The sequence below is a fragment of the Hordeum vulgare genome, chromosome 7H, assembly GCF_904849725.1.
Source record: "Hordeum vulgare subsp. vulgare chromosome 7H, MorexV3_pseudomolecules_assembly, whole genome shotgun sequence".
Classification (NCBI taxonomy): domain Eukaryota; kingdom Viridiplantae; phylum Streptophyta; class Magnoliopsida; order Poales; family Poaceae; genus Hordeum; species Hordeum vulgare.
In genome coordinates, this window is record NC_058524.1 from 198819610 (window position 1) to 198837621 (window position 18012).

General features: G+C 46.7%; 1 pseudogene; it reads left to right on the plus strand.

Moving 5' to 3' along the window:
* Window positions 1-360: 360 nt before the first annotated feature.
* Window positions 361-2073, plus strand: LOC123408615 (annotated as a pseudogene).
* The last annotated feature ends 15939 nt before the right edge of the window (window positions 2074-18012 follow it).

The following is an 18012-nucleotide window of genomic DNA, read 5'->3' on the forward strand; positions in this document are numbered from 1 at the left end:
AGACGGAGAGTCGAGCGGGGTGCCTGCCCGCCCAGGCCGGCCGCTCCCATTCCGCCCACGGCCGGCTGCTCCGACCAGCCGGCTACGCCAGCCAGATGGCTGCCCGGAGTCAACTATGATGTCCCTTCGGGCGTCATGCAGCTTCATTTACAGTGTAACTTGTTCCCTGGGCGCTGGTTTGTAAAGTGCCCCAGGGGACAAGCATAGCTTAGCTCCCAAGCTACATATAGCTTGGCATGTAAGCTACCCACTGTAGCTTACATATCAAGCTACACATCCATACAAAGGGCTTCATGCCCACCACGTATGGGGATCTCTTTCGGGCTGCCCTCTCATTACCTCTCACACACACACTCAGACATGAGGCCAAGTAGGAGGCAGTCAGCTCTCTTCCTCCTCTAATACAGCTCTAGGAGCAACCTTGTACTACCAATATGCATCATATACACACATGCATCAGTAGGGGTATTATATCTCCGGAGAGCCCCGAACGTGGGTAAACCACCGCGTGCTACTGCCCTATCCCGTCCCGGATCCTCCACGGCGGCCTTGCCCTCACCTTGATTAGCCATCCCATGGCATCTGCCTTCAAGGTGCCCCCTATATGAAAACAACGACATTTGGCGCCCACCGTGGAACCGTGGTCCGGGTGAGACCCTCCTCATCATCACCACCGCGACATCGCCGATGTATCTCCAGCGTTGCTCAGGGGCTCGACATCGGCACTCCAACGGCGCACCGTGCGGGGCGGCGCGTTCGTGTTTTTCGCCTTCGGACCGCTCCCACGTACGCCGGTCCATCTCCACCGTCGCATCGGTCCCCATGACCGCTCCCGCGTTGCTTCGTTTGCGGCAGGCACCGGCAAGCTCGCTCGTGCCTCTCCTCGCCATCGCCGGAGGCAGCAACGCCGACGGGCTGCGCATCCTTGTGCAGTTCCGCCCGAGCTTGGCCTCGACGCACCAATCCTCCCGCCATGCGCGCGTGACCTTGTCCAATGTCGTCGACATCTCTTCGACGACGCGTGAACGCTCAACTTCACCAACACCACACTCTGGTCACTGTGCTCGCAGGCCTGACTCCTGCGGCCGTCGGCTCCCCCTCCAGGCCAACCGATGTTCTGTACGTCGGCTCCAGTCCGCCTCACCACGCTCCTGCGGACGGCTCCCCGCAAACGTCCGCTGACCGGCTGGGCGTGCATGTATCTGCTGGCTGCATGGGCTAGGCACATGTACGCGCGCACGAGCTGGCTGTTTGGCCTGCTTTAGCTGGCTGAACTGGCCGGCTACCCCGGCCATTGCATGCTTAAGTCTAGTCGTCCGGCTCCGTCCACCACTCCGCATGCCTGTTGCAGGTTCGCATCGTCGCCAACTCGGCCACCTACGGCTGCGCCCCAGGTGCCGGCTCCGCGTCCGCGTTTGCCTCCATGGCGCCCGGCCTCCGCGCCGCCCTGGTGCAGCCCCGACTACGCCCCCGAGCACGCCTCTGCTCTGCCTCAGCGCGTGGCCGTCTCCTCTCCCTCGCGCCATCGGTCGGTGTCGCGCCTTTCGCTGGCACCGCCCATGCCGCCATGCCCCCGCCGGCTCCGGCCGTCCATATGCCGGCTCGTGGCTGGATGGTGCAAGAGGGGCCTGGTTGTCCTAGTCTGGCTGAGGCGGAGAAAGCAATGAAAATAAGAAGTACGATGCATGCACGCACGTGATGTGTGGTATGGGCATGGCTCTCATGCGTGCGTGGCCTACATGGCCAGCGAGCTCTGGCCGGCTACATGGCCCTGGCCGGTCGGCCGTGTGCTCGCTTGCTTGGCTGGCTGCACCATGTGCGCGTCTGCCTGGCCGACTGCCCATTTGACAGGGTGCAGGCCTGGCCGGCAGTGCTACGTACGTGCACGGCCCGACCTCACGGAGGGTCTCGTCCGCGCCTCCATCAGGCTGGCTCCGGCCGCCGTCGGCCGCGTACCGGCTCGCCGCTCGGGCCGGCCTCCACAAGCTGGTTCGTGCACACGCCGGCTCCGCCCACACCGCCTCGTTCCTTCAGCTTTGTGATCGCAGCCCGCTCCTCTACTACAACTACTAGCTGTGTTAGTTGGCTAGAAGAAAAAATATGGAGTGGGCGCCGGACCGACTTGGGTCGCCCGTCTACTTCGACATCGGCCGACTCCGGTCGCCTGTCTACTTCCACATCTGGCCGACTCTGGTCGCCCATCTGCTTCGACTCCCGGCATACTGGCATACCTGCCGAATGCCAGAGGCTCGGCGGTTACACCCAGCGGATGCCCCGGCGTTCTCGGCTAGCAAAAGGCCACGACGGGTGCAAACCGCACCGATCATCATCGACAACAACCGCCTTGCCGACTCCAAAAAAGCAATGTGAGCTGTTCATCTGCATATTTTTACACCATGCACAAAAGATGGATACCTCGAGCGACCCTCGGAGGCCATCCCCGCATCTGTTTCAGTTGCTTTAGTGTTCACCCCGGTGCTAGCTAGTCTCGGCCCGGGGTTGGCCGCTTGGCCCAATATGTTCGTTCCCACGGGATGGCTTAGTAGCCTGTACGGTACCGAATGCCCACTCTTTGTATCAGCTACAAACTGCACCATGGCTGTCGCGAGAGCCAAAGCTGGAGGTCACCACACGCGAAAAACGCCCAGGGAGAAAACGGCTTGGGCGACACGGTCATTTCATTGTGAGTATCCGCTCGGTCGACTCTGCTCCCAGAGTCCGAGTACTGTACGCTCCATTCCGCGGCCCACTCTTCGCCTCAGCTACTGACCGGCTCCCGGTTGTCTGGCTAGCAAGAGCAAAAGCCAAAGAGCGGGGAGAACATCAAAAAGACTTAAGGGGGCTCAGTCAAAACCGAGCCGGCACCCTTTGCATAAACTTGCACTCCCAAAACCAAATATTAGACATGTCTGCATCGACTAACCTTGTCTTTTGCACAATCATCTTGGCGGGGACCTACCATCACCCAGCTGGCTAGAGCCCGGCCGGCTTCCGACTACTCGCCGGTTGGGGCCTTTACGGCCGCTGGCTACTCCTATTCGGCTAGAGCCCTGCCGGCCGCGATCCGTAGCCGACCAACATTGTCAACATCTGCTACAACAACAGCAAGAAGCCTTCGCACGACTTACCAAGTCGCCCGGAGGCTCGGAGGCTACACCCAGCGGGTGCGCTTGCGCGCCCCCAATGGAAAGAACCAGCCGACGGACTCTGCGTCCGTGCCCGGCAGCGCCTCGCGTGCACCAGCTGGCGGACCCCACGTCCGCGCCTGGCAGCGCTTCAAGCGCACCAGCCGGCGGACCATGCATCCGCGCCCGGCAGCGCCTCGCGCGCACCCGCCGGCGGACGTTGCATCCGCGCCCGACAGCGCCTCGCGTGCACCAGCCGGCGGACGCTGCGTCCGCGCCCGGCAACGCGTCGCGCGCACCAGCCGGCGGACGCTACGTCCGCGCCCGGCAACGCCTCGTGCACACCAGCCGGCGAACCACGCGTCCGCGTCCGGCAGCGCCTCGCACGCACCAGCCGGGGGACAACTCGTCCGCGTCCGGGAGCGCCTCGCGTGCACCAGCCGGCGGACCACGCGTCCGTATCCGACAGCCCCTCGCACGCACCAGCCGACGGACCACGCGTCCATGCCCGGCAGCACCTCACGCATATCAACCGGCGGACATTGTATCCGCGCCCGACATCCCCGACTCTACAGTCTACTCCAGCAACAGCAAAGATCCTCCGCCCCACTCTTCGAGTCGCCACGACGCTCAGAGGCTACAACCAGCGGGTGCGCTGGTGCGCCCCCGCTAAAAACAAGCCACGCCGTCCTCGACTTGCAATCGACCGTCATCGACAACTTCTGCAACAACAACAAGTGCAAAAACCCTTCGTCTGGCTCTTTGAGTCGCCCAGAGGCTCGGAGGAAACTGTCGGGGGAATGATCCCCAGGTACCCCAAAGACGGAGAGTCGAGCGGGGTGCCTGCCCGCCTAGGCCGGTGATTCGTCTCCGTCGTATCTACTTTTCCGAACTCGTTTGCCCTTGTTTTGGACTCTAACTTGCATGATTTGAATGGAACTAACCCGGACTAACGCTGTTTTCAGCAGAATTGCCTTAGTGTTGTTTTTCTGCAGAAATAAAATTTCTCAGAATGTCCTGAAAATTTACGGATATTTTTTCTGGAATAAAAGAAAAATACCTGCGCAAATATCCACCGGAGGAGGTGGACCAGTGGGCCACAAGCCCACATGCCGCGGCCACCCCCCCGGTCGCGCCGTGAGGGCTTGTGGGGCCCACGTGGCTCCATCGCCCCCAAATTCAGCTCTATATCTTCCGTCTCGCCCGGAAAAAATTAGAGAGAAGGTTTCTTTGCGTTTTGCGATACGGAGGCGCCGCCACATCCTGTTCTTTATCTAGAGGGCAGATCTGGAGTCCGTTTCGGGCTCCGGAGAGGGGAAATCGTCATCATCAACCTTTCTCCATCGACAATTCCATGATGCTCTTCATCGTTCGTGAGTAATCTTATCGTAGGCTTGCTGGACGGTGATGAGTTGGATGAGATCTATCATGTAATCGAGTTAGTTCTTGATGGGGATTGATCCCTAGTATCCACTATGTTCTAGATTGATGTTGCTACTACTTGGCTATGCTTAATGCTTGTCACTAGGGCCCGAGTGCCATGATTTCAGATCTGAACCTATTATGTTGTCACCAATATATGTGTGTTTTATATCCTATCTTGCAAATTGTAGTCACCTACTATCTATGTGTTATGACCCGGCAACCCCGGAGTGACAATAGCCGGAACCACTCCCGGAGATGACCATAGTATGAGGAGTTCATGTATTCACCACGTGTTAATGCGTTGGTCCGGTTCTTTATTAAATAGAGAACCTTAATATCCCGTAGTTTCCATTAGGACCCCGCTGCCACGGGAGGGATGGACAATAGATGTCATGCAAGTTCTTTTCCCTAAGCACGTATGACTACATTCGGAATACATGCCTACATTAGATTGACGAACGGGAGCTAGTTACATATCTCTCCGTGTTATAGCTGTTACATGAAGAATCACATCCGTCATACTCATCCATCACCGATCCACTGCCTATGAGTCTTTTACTACTGGTCCTTGCTACATTACTTTGTCTAGGCTTGTCCCTTGCTACAAAAGGGATTGGGCCACTCTGTTGCTGCTGTTGTCACTCTGTTGCTACTGTTGTTACTTTGCCGCTGCTGCTACTGATGTTCCTTGCAACTTCTCTGTTACTTGTTGCAAGAATTTTCTGGAGCCATTGCCAGGGAAGAATAGTTCCCCGTCCACGTGATTTTTACTGGTGCCATTGATACAACAGTTAGGAATAGTCTACCGTCAATAGGTCATTTCTGGCACCGTTGCTATCATACTACTTTGCTACTGATACTTTCCTTGCAGACACTAATCTTTCAGGTGTGGTTGAATCTGACGAATTCAACTGCTAATACTTGAGAATATTCTTTCGCTTCCCTTGTGTGAACCAACAACTTTGGGTTGAATACTTTACCCTCAAAAACTGCTGCGATCCCATACGCTTTTGGGCCATCAAGGCTTTTTCTAGCGCAATTGCCGGGGAAGCACACCTATATTCTCTGAGTCACTTAGGATTGACGTCTGCTGATCACTATGAGGAATCCGAAAGATCCAAGAACTAAAATCGTGCCTTCCACTACAAGGAGAGGTAAGGAACTTCCATCTAGCTCTGCACTTGATTCACCTTCTGTTTTGAGTAAGTTTTTGACATCACCTCCTGCTAGAAATCTTGATATGTCGCCTGTGCTTGATGATGCTACTTCTGCTGCCCATGATGCTTATGATGCTATGCTTGATACTATGCCTGACGATGCTATGCTTGATACTATGCCTGATGATGCTATGCTTGATACTATGCCTGATGATGCTATGCTTGATACTGCTTTGCCACTTGGTGCCCTTGATGCACATATTGCTAGAATTGCTGATAGATGTGATGATATTTCTGAAACTGCTGATACTATTGAAGTAGAACCTACTACTATGCCTGAATTGCCTGTTATGCCTGATACACGCTATGTTATGGAGGGAGAGATAGCTGAGGATTTTCTTGCGTGTAAGGATAGCTATGATGTTGAGAAACTTCTGTGCAAGTGGAAGGAAAAATCTCTGAACGCTAGGATGAAATACGACCCGAAGTTTGCCACTTCGCCTATCTTTGTGACCGATAAGGATTATGAATTCTCTGTCGACCGTGAATTAATCACTATGGTCGAATCTGATCCTTTTAACGGTTATGAGTCTGAAACGGTTGTAGCCCATCTTACCAAACTGCACGATATAGCCACCCTATTCACTAGTGAGGAAAAGATCTGCAACTACTATATGCTCAATTTGTTTCCTTTCTGGCTAAAGGATGATGCTAAGACTCGGTTCACTTCTCTTGCTCCTGGATGTGTGCATAGCCCCCAGGATATGGTCCGCTACTTCTCTAAAAAATATTTCCCTGCCCATAAGAAGCAAGTTGCCTTGCAGGAAATATACAACTTTGCTCAAGCTGAAGAAGAGAGTCTCCCACAAGCTTGGGGGAGGCTTATCCAGCTATTGAATGCTTTGCCTGATCACCCTCTTGAGAAGAACGAAATACTTGATATCTTCTATAATGGACTCACTGATGCTTCCAAAGACCACCTGGATAGTTGTGCCGGTAGTGTTTTCAGGGAACGAACCGTAGAACAAGCTAAGATTCTATTGAATAACATCTTGTGCAATGAGAATGCTTGGACTATTCCCGAACCACCTCCTAAGCCAACTCCGAAGAGAAGAGGTATTCTATTCCTCAGTCCTGAAGATATGCAAGAAGCTAAGAAATCTATGCGAGAGAAATGCATTAAATCTGAAGATGTCAAAAATCTACCACCTATCGAAGAGATCCATGGTCTCGAGAACCCGATACAGGTAGTAGAAGTAAATTCTCTGCATAGGTTTGATGAGAGTGATATTCCTTTTGATAAACCTGCTAGCTTATGCATGGATGAATTTGATAACTTTGTTGCCAAACAACAGAGTTTGAATGATTATGTTAGCAGACAATTGGAACAGAATGCTCGTATGCTTAGTCATTTAAGTGCTTGTGTGGACAGAAATGTCAATGATCTTAAACTTCTGAGTAAACATGCCTCTATGGTTACTACTCAAGTAGAACAACTACTTAAAGCTCAAAATGACTTGCTCAATGAGTTGAATGACAATTCTGTTAGAGTCGTCACTAGAGGCGGTAGAATGACCCAGGAACCTTTGTATCCAGAGGGTCACCCGAAGAGAGTTTAACAAGATTCTCAAGGAGTTAGCTCTGATGCACCTAGTCATCCTAGAAAGAAGAAGAAAGATGATAGGAACCTGCACGCTTGCAACCCTGTTGCTGCTACACCTGAGAGTCCAAACGATGTCTCTGTCTCTGATGCTAAAACACAATCTGGTGATGAACATGAGCCTAATGATAATATCAATAGTGATGTTCATGATGATGCTCAACCTAGCGATGATAAGGATGTGGAGATTCAAGTTGATCATGATAACCCACAACCTAAGAATAGAAGATATGATAAGAATGACTTTGCTGCTAGGAAGCACAGTAAAGAAAGGGAACCATGGGTTCAGAAACCTATGCCCGTTCCTCCTAAACCATCCAAGAAAAAGGATGATGAGGATTTCGAGCGATTCGTTGAGATGATCAGACTTGTCTTTCTGCAAATGCGTTTGACAGATATGCTCAAGATGTCTCCGTATGCTAAGTACATGAAAGATATTGTGACTAATAAGAGGAGGATACCTGATCTTGAGATCTCCGCCATGCTTGCCAATTACACTTTCAAGGGTGGAACTCCTAAGAAACTAGGTGATCCCGGTGTGCCCACTATACCTTGCTCCATTAGAGGCAACTACGTTACAACTGCGTTATCCGACCTTGGAGCCGGTGTTAGTGTTATGCCTCTCTCTCTTTATCGTGGACTTGAACTGGATAAGTTGACACCTGGTGAAATATCTCTGCAAATGGCCGACAAATCAACTGCTTTCCCTATCGGCATTTGCGAGGATGTGCCTGTTGTGGTTGCTAATGTCACTATCTTAACAGACTTTGTTATCTTGGATAGTCCTGAGGACGATGCCATGGCTGTCATCCTCAGAAGACCCTTTTTAAACACTGCAGGGGCTGTTATAGATTGCAACAAAGGCAATGTCACTTTCCATGTCAATGGTAATGAGCATACGGTGCACTTTTGGAAGAAGCAATATCGAGTACATTGCATCAATGCTATCGAAAAAACTTCAATGATTCTTATTGGGAGCTTTGAATGCCCTATTCCTCGCGTCAAGATGAAGTATGATTTGCTTGTTGGGGAGATACACATCCACATTGAGGTGACCTAGTGACTATTCAAAAATTCTCCGTTCTCTTTTGCGATTCGAAAAGGTTTGTCGAGGAGACTTGATCAACCTCATTGACGGATTTTCTTTCGATGACCATGAGATGGATGAATTGAGGAATCACAAACCTCTGTTCCAAGCTTTCACCTTCGGTTGCCTAGAAGAAAAATGATAGATTTAGTTTATTTTTCCCTATTTTCTGTTTTAGCGTCTGGTGGAAAAGTACCCTCAAAATAAAAGTTCTCCGAACGCCGTGAAAATCAAGTACGATTTTTTCTGGATTTTTTGAAAAATACTGGACGAAGAGCTTGTCTGGGGGCTGCATGAGTGGGCCACAAGCCCTTGGGTCGCGGGCACCTCCCTGGCCGCGCCACCCAGGCTTGTGGGGCCCACAGGCACCCCCTCCACTCATTCTTGCTCTCAGCTGGTTCTCCTACCTCTAGAAAAAATCGTTTTGCAGCTCACACTATAGTGGCATCCTGAGTCCACTCCGGAGTACCCGGAGCTGGTTATTTCCCTCCTTGGGAGTAGACCAACTTAGGCCAAAAGCCTAAGCTTGGGGGAGTACGTGTTCTCACCAACTTTACATTCTTGCTTGTGCTTTCACTTCGTTAGCCGGTGTTCACACTTTGCCACTGTATCATCCATGCTAGTTTATTTCTTTTTCTCGTTTTCTTTTCGTGTATCTGTCTAGTTTGAAAAAAACCAAAAAGTTTTTCTTTTCCTCTTTTACTTGTTGGGAGCTTTCCCGTGTAGATAGTTTTCTTTTTCTTTGGGTCAAGGTAGAAGATATTGGTTACAATGTTTAGTGGCTCTTGCATGCATACCTGTTTAGCTTTCAAAGAGCCATATTACTTTGTCTTCTCCTTTGTGTTTGGCTGCAGATTCCAGCTTTAGTCTAATGCACGAGCACGCTTATTATTGTTCACGTCATTCGTTCGTGCAAGTGAAAGGCAATAATGACGATATATGATGAAGTAACTGAGCCTGGAAAAGCTGGTATGAACTCGATCTATTTTGTTTTTGTAAATATGACTAGCTCATCATGCCTGATTCAGCTTTGTTGTGAGAGAAACATGTTTGCAATGACAACTTAGAGATCATAGTACCTTATGCCATGCTTATTTTACTAGGATCTTATAATGGTTTGTCTTGGTTGCCAACATGAATGTTGAGATGACTATGATGTAGTATGATAGGATGGTATCCTCCTTTGACTGTTTCAAGTGGCTTGACTTGGCGCATATTCACGCATGTAGTTGAAACAAAATCAACATAGCCTCTATGATGTTCATGTTCAAGGTGATTTATGTCCTCCTCATGCTTGCACTCAATGTTAGTTAATCTCAATGCATTTTGATGACTGTTGTCGCTCTCTAGTTGGTCGCCTCCCAGTCTTTTGCTAGCCTTCACTTGTACTAAGCGGGAATACTGCTTGTGCATCCACTCCCATAAACCCAAAGTTGTGCCATATGAGTCCACCATACCTACCTATGTGCGGTATCTACCAGTCGTTTCAAGTAAATTTGCATTTGCCACTCTCTAAATCTTCAAGAAATAATCTGTTTTGCATGCCCGAACCGCTCACGTGGTGACAGGGGGCTATTGGTATCTTCCATGCTAGGCGTGTTATCCTCGATATGTGTTTATTCACTATCATTCACGAGAAAGGGGCCGGTAATTGGAATTCCCAGTTCCATGCTCAAATCGAAAAGATAATTGCAAACAAAACTCCCCCAGGATTGATGTTGGTATGGACGGTACCCGAGGATTCGGCTAGCCGTGGAGTGTGATTGATTGCTGGTTGGGAGAGTCAAAACTTTACTTTTTTTGTTTGGGAACCGCCTATAGCATGTGTAGCTTGGAAGATGTTGAGAACTCTTGGTCATTGCGTTGACAATGAAAGCATGCCACCCAAAATTATTATCTCTGTTTTCAAAGCTTGAGCTCGGGCACCTCTGCAAATCAATGCTTCCCTCTGCGAAGGGCATGTCTATTTATGTTCCTGTTGAGTCATCCTCCTCTTACAAAAGCACCAATTAGAGAGCACCTCTGTCATTTTTATGCTTTGCTTTTAACTGTGTTGAGTATGACTGTGGTTGGATCTCCATTGCCTTGAATTACAATGTTTAGTAAGCCCTTGGTCTTTGAAGGTGCTCTGCATTTATGTTTTGCGGTCTTAGAAAGAGCTAGCGGGATACCATCTATTCGTACTGCTTCATGTTGTTTTGATTGAAGTGTTGACGTTTGAGACTTATTATTATTTGCTCGCTAGTTGATTATGCCATTGTTATGAGTTTACCGTGAGACCTAGATGTCATTTGCTTATGTGGTTTGCTTGTGATCTTGCTGAAATTCTGGTTATGAGTTAGACATAGTTGCAACAACAAGATCAAACAGAGTTCGTCAAAGTTTTTCTTTTGTCTCTCTCAGTTTGTCAACTGAGTTGCTTGAGGACAAGCAAGGCTTTAAGCTTGGCGGAGTTGAGACATCTCCGTCGTATCTACTTTTCCGAACTCTTTTGCCCTTGTTTTGGACTCTAACTTGCATGATTTGAATGGAACTAACCCGGACTGACGCTGTTTTCAGCAGAATTGCCTTAGTGTTGTTTTTGTGCAGAAATAAAAGTTCTCGGAATGTCCTGAAAATTTACGGAGATTTTTTCTGGAATAAAAGGAAAATACCTGCACAAAGGTCCACGAGAGGAGGTGGACCAGTGGGCCACAAGCCCATAGGCCGCAGCCACCCACCTGGCCGCGCCGTGAGGGCTTGTGGGGCCCACGTGGCTCCACCGCCCCCAAACTAAGTTTTATATCTTCCGTCTCGCCCGGAAAAAAATCAGAGAGAAGGTTTGATCGTGTTTTGCGATACGGAGTCGCCGACACATCCTGTTCTTCATGTGGAGGGAAGATCTGGAGTCCGTTTCGGGCTCCGAAGTGGGGAAATCGTCGCCATCGTCATCATTAACCTTTCTCCATCGACAATTCCATGATGCTCTTCATCATTCGTGAGTAATCTCATCGTAGGCTTGATGGACAGTGATGAGTTGGATGAGATCTATCATGTAATCGAGTTAGTTCTTGATGGGGATTGATCCCTAGTATCCACTATGTTCTAGATTGATGTTGCTACTACTTGGTTATGCTTAATGCTTGTCACTAGGGCCCGAGTGCCATGATTTCAGATCTGAACCTATTATGTTGTCGCCAATATATGTGTGTTTTAGATCCTATCTTGCAAGTTGTAGTCACCTACTATGTGTTATGACCCGGCAACCTCGGAGTGACAATAGCCGGAACCACTCCCGGAGATGACCATAGTATGAGGAGTCCATGTATTCACCACGTGTTAATGTGTTGGTCCAGTTCTTTATTAAAAGGAGAACCTTAATATCCCGTAGTTTCCATTAGGACCCTGCTGCCACGGGAGGGATGGACAATAGATGTCATGCAAGTTCTTTTCCCTAAGCATATATGACTATATACGGAATACATGCCTACATTAGATTGACGAACGGGAGCTAGTTACGTATCTCTCCGTGTTATAGCTGTTACATGATGAATTACATCCGTCATACTCATCCATCACCGATCCACTGCCTACAAGTCTTTTACTACTGGTCCTTGCTACGTTACTTTGTTTAGGCTTGTCCCTTGCCACAAACGGGATTGGGCCACTGTGTTGCTGCTGCTGTTACTGTGTTGCTACTGTTGTTACTTTGCTGCTGCTACTACTACTGTTCCTTGCTACTTCTCTGTTACTTGTTACAAGACTTTTCTGGAGCCGTTGCCAGGGAAGAATAGTTCCCTGTTTACGCTTTTTACTCGCGCCATTGATACAACAGTTAGGAATAGTCTGCCGTCAACAAATTGTTTCTCGCACCGTTGCTATCATACTACTTTGTTACTGATACTTTGCTTGCAAACACTAATCTTCCAGGTGTGGTTGAATCTGACGAATTCAGCTGCTAATACTTGAGAAAATTCTTTCGCTTCCCTTGTGTGAACCAACAAATTTGGGTTGAATACTCTACCCTCGAAAACTGTTGCGATCCCATACGCTTGTGGGCCATCAGCCGGCCGCTCCCATTCCGCCCACGGCCGGATGCTCCGACCAGCCTGCTGCGCCAGCCAGATGGCTGCCCGGAGTCAAAGATGAAGTCCCTTCGAGCGTCACGCAGCTTCATCTACTGTGTAACTTGTCCCCTGGGCGCTGGTTTATAAAATGCCCCAGGGGACAAGCATATCTTAGCTCCCAAGCTACATATAGCTTGGCATGTAAGCTACCCATGGTAGCTTACATGCCAAGCAACTTGGTATGTAAGCTACCCACTGTGGCTTACATATCAAGCTACACATCCATACAAAGGGCTTCATGCCCACCACGTATGGGGCTCTCTTTTGGGCTGCCCTCTCATTCGTTCACACACACACACTCAGACATGAGGCCAAGAAGGAGGCAGTCAGCTCTCTTCCTCCTCTAATACAGCTCTAGGAGCAACCTTGTACTACCAATATGCATCATATACACATATGCAGGAGTAGGGGTATTATCTCTCCGGAGAGCCCCGAACCTGCGTAAACCACCGCATGCTACTGCCCTATCCCGTCCCGGATCCTCCACGGCAGCCTTGCCCTCACCTCGATTAGCCATCCCATGGCATCTGCCGTCAGGGTACCCACTATATGAAAACAACGACAATTAGTAAGTAGATGCTAATGAATAAACGGTCTAGTTGTCTTGGCATACTGTCCATTACTATTGAGCCTCTAACTTTCAAGTAGCATAATTAGCATTGCGGTGCATTTATAATTCTGTAAATTGCCCAGCTGTAATTTGTTTCCCCAAGCATAGTTGTGTATCGTCTTTTGGGAGAGAGACATCACTAGTGAATATCATGTGACTCAGGTCCATATCACCACCATTGCTTACAACTCCATCATTTACTGCTTTCATTTACTTTTCTGTTGCAATCACTATCACTATTCCCGCTTGTGTTTTGATCCTTTGCAAACTACAAGGCCGGAGAGATTGACAACCTCTTTGTACTCATTGGGTGCAAAGTTATTTGTGTGTGTGCAGGTCCACGTCTTCTACTAGCGCCAAAGCAGCGGACACCTACTTGTTGATCCTCGGAATCCTCCTGGTTCGATAAACCTTACAGTCTCCGTGTAAGGGAAACTTGCTGCTGACTACATCTCCACCTTCCACTTGGGGTAACCAAGGAGGGGCGAGAAGTATATCCATCAAGTCGTCATCAAGCAAGTTTCGAGCGCCGTTGCCAGGGACTCCAGTCTTTAAGATAGGGGAGTTGCACACTATCTTTTACCTTTGCTTTTTAGTCTTGTTGGTTTGCTTTCTAGTTTTTGCTTTAGAGTCTTATACCAAAAACCACAAAAAATTAGTTGCTTTGTTCTTGCTTGTTGATGCTGCTATGGGTTCCACTGAAAACACCAAGTTGTGTGACTTCACTAGTCACAACAACAATGACTTTACGTGCACTCATATTGCTGCTCCCGCCACTTGGGCTACCTCCTATGAGATTAACCCTGATTTACTGAACCATGTTATGAAATATCAATTCTCCGGTGCTGGAGATGATGCTGCTTCGCACTTGAATAATTTTGTTGAGCTTTGTGATATGCAAAAATATAAAGAAGTAGATGGTGATATTATTAAACTTAAGCTTTTTCCTTTCTCCTTGAGAGGAGGAGCTAAAGTGTGGTTCAATCTTTGCATAGGAATAGCATAGATTCTTGGGATAAGTGCAAAGATGCTTTTAGTGGGAAGTATTACCCGCCTGCTAAGATTATCCAGTTAAGAAGCAACATTATGAACTTTAGGCAACTAGATAATCAACACGTTGCTCAAGCTTGGGAACGTATGAAATCTCTTGTTAAGAATTGCCCTACACATGGTTTGACTACTTGGATGGTTATCCAAACTTTCTATGCAGGATTGAACTTTACCTCGCGGAATCAGTTAGACTCGGCCACGGGTGCTTCCACAAAGCTATTGGATGATATGATGACAAATTATTCTCAATGGCATACTGAGAGAGCTCCAACGGGTAGGAAGGTAAACTCTATTGAGGAGATCTCCTCACTTAATGATAAGGTTGAGATTATCATGACTTTACTTAGTAAGCAAGCTCTTATTGATCCTCATGATGTTCCTTTAAATTCTTCAGTTGCTCAAGAAAGAGAGCAAGTTGATGTTAATTTTATCTCTAGGGAAAACTTTAATAATAATGCTTATAGGAGTAATTTTGGTTGCAATCCTAGACCGTTCCCATCCAACAACTATGGGAACAACAACACTTATCCTAATACCAAAAACTCCTCTTCTGAATTAGAGAGCATGCTTAAAGACTTTATCACTGCTCAAAAAGCCTTCTACAAGAGTGTAGAAGAGAAATTAGAAAAATTAGATAGTCTCTCTTTGAAGGTGGACAACATAGCTCATGATGTAGAGATGCTTAAAATTAGAACTTCCCCCCTTGAGGATAGGAACACCACACCCATGAATGTTATCCAAATCCAAATTAATGAGAACATAAGAATGCTAGCCAAACTTAAGTATAGATGGGCTAGAGAAAAATAAGACGAAGATATGATTAAGAGCCTTCCTACACATATTACCATTGCTACTATACAAGTTGTTGATGATATCAAAACTTTTAGCACCCATCACACCCCTAGTCCCAATGGACCTATTAATGGTGATGCTAATACCTCAACTATAGGACAAGAAGGTCCTTAAAATTTAGAGGCTACCAAAATAATGAGCTTAGATGACATTACCACCACTTTAATTAGTGGTAGTAATCTTGATTTTGACAATTGTAGTCTTTCCGTAGTTATCACTTTATTTTTGCAAAGAATGGCTAAAGACCCCCACACTAGTACACTCAATATTGCCTTCACTGAGCTTATTACCAATGCTCTTATCAAAGCTAGGGAGGATAAGCTCAGGCTAGAGACTTCTATTCCTAGAAAACTAGAATATGGTTGGGATCATATGGTCAAGATTAAATTGAATAATATCTCTTGCTTTGCTTTTATGTGAAGTTGGATCTAGTGCCTCCGTTATGCCCAAAAGAATTTATGATATGCTTGATTTGAAACCTTTTGATCAATGTTCCTTTGGTGTTCGTCTTGTTTATTCTTCCATAAAGAAACCTTTAGGGAAAATTGATGATGTGCTTATTGTTGTCAATGATAATTATGTGCCTGTTGATTTTCTTATTATGGACATTGAGTGTGATCCCTCATGTCCAATTATTTTGGGACGTCCTTTTCTCCGCACCATTGGTGCTATCATTGACATGAAAGAAGGGACTATTAGATTCCAATTTCCCCTTAAAAAGGGAATGGAACACTTCCCTCGAAAGAAGATTAAGTTACCGTATAAGTCTGTTATTCGCGCAAGCTATTCTAATGGAGTTGATAATACTTGATCTTTTTGCATCATGCCTAGCTCAGAGGCATAAAAGAAAGCGCTTGTTGAGAGGCAACCCAATTTGTTTTTACTTTCAGTTTTAGTGGTCTTGATGCTTGTTACTACTGTAGAAACATCATTGTATCTTTATTTTTAAGCTTTGTGCCAAGTTTTAGCCTCCAATTGCAAGAAAGCTCAAAAGTTGTGACATGATGTCCAGAAACAGATTATGTCTGCTTGACGGAAAAATACGCCAAAAATCACAAGATAATAATTATGATCTGAATGTTTTTGAAAGCATGCTCTATATAATTGTCTTCCTGGCATCTATTTTGAGTTTTTTTTATTTGAGTTGCAGAAGTGCCCCAAAAGAATTATTTACTACCTCATGTTCTGTTTTTCACAGATCCAGCCATGTTTTGCGTTTCCATCATTTTGCAAAGCTTAAGCTTGCTTTTCCTTTGCAAAAACCTTTTGGAAATCATTAGAAACATTAGCTTTTCATGAAAATCTTTACTTTCAGTAGGTAATGAATTATTTTATCATGGGTACTAACCACTCTAATCAGCTTATGATGAGTTTTGTATGAAGGGAGTTTTTAAGTATGCGATTGAAGATGATGAAAGAAGATCCAGGAGTGTCAAGCGCTCAAGCTTGGGGATGCCCCCATGCACACCCAACAAATATTCAAGGAGACTCAATCGTCTAAGTTTGGGGATGCCCCGTGCATCCCCTTCTCTATCAACAATCATCAGTTCGTCCATCTCCATGCTATATTTTTATCACTTCATATGTTATGTGCTATGCTTGGAGCGTCCTGCTCTTTAATTTTTGGTTTGTTTTAGTTTTGCTTGCTGTTCATGACAAGTCTGAACATAGCCTTCTTTGTTTGGGAGAGAAACACGCTCCATTCCACTCCAGAACACAACATAGGTTTTCATGCTTATCTTTTTGTGTGTTCTCTATCTTTACATAGCTGCTCTCATTCTTAGCTCTTAGTATTCATTCTATATCTTTTTAAGAGCTTTTATTTAGGTTTATCTTGGAACTCTCTTGAGTTATCATGCTTATCTTGTTTAGAGAGTTGGCTTGTTGCACTGAGTTGTGTGTCTTGCATGAGTAGGTAACTGAGGTTGCTATTTAAGTATAGTAGTAACTTGCATTAGTTTTGTGGTATTGATTTGAGTAATGTTGGACTATTGGTGCCAACAACTTGAGCCTATTAGTGATAGGTGTCGTATTTTCGGAAATTTGTGTGTTTTCAAAAACTAAAAATTAGTTGAGAACTCTAGCTACTAAATTGATCGCTAACCTCTGGAGGTGTTGGAATATATAGAGTACCTCATGTTACCATGGGTCGGAGATGCGCAAGGATAACCAAACCCCCAAACACTCCTCCGCGGGGTACTTGTCTCTTTGTGAATCTCCTAACTAGATAGAGAGTTACCGCTAATAAGTGCATGAGTTCTTCGGACTAATGTGAGTATTCGATTGTTGGCACTTCCACCATCCATATTTTGCTTGCCTCTTCGGTGCCGTGCATTCCCTTTCTCAACTTGAGAGTTGGTGCAAACTTCGTCGGTGCATCCAAACCCTTGGCATGATACGATCTGTCATCATAAGCCTCATTATATCTTTCCTCAAAACAGCCACCATACCTACCTATTAAGGCATTTCCATAGCCTTTCTGAGATACATTTCCATGCAACATCCACCATCTCATGACTTGATCTTCAGGTCATACATGCTTTTGCTTGATCGAGGAGCCACATGCTAGTTGGGCCTTGCCCTTATTATTGCTACATGACGCGCTAGTATCATTGCATATCCTGCTACACTACAGAGGCATACATTTGCATACATCATGATAGTTTTCATTTGTCTTTATGTGAGTACTTCTTATAAAGTGTGATGATCTTTTTATTCTTGTAAAACATAGAGTGTTGCCCATAAGTGAGGAGAAGATCCCAAAGAGAACAAATTAAAAGATCCCAAAGAGGACAAATGAAAAGATCCCAAACAGGAAAAATGAGATATAAATAGAAAGAGCCAAAGAGGCCACAACAAAAAAAGAGAGAAGGGGGCAACACTACTATTCCTTTTGAAAGATCCACACTCGTACTCCATCGTTATATTTGTACTCCATAG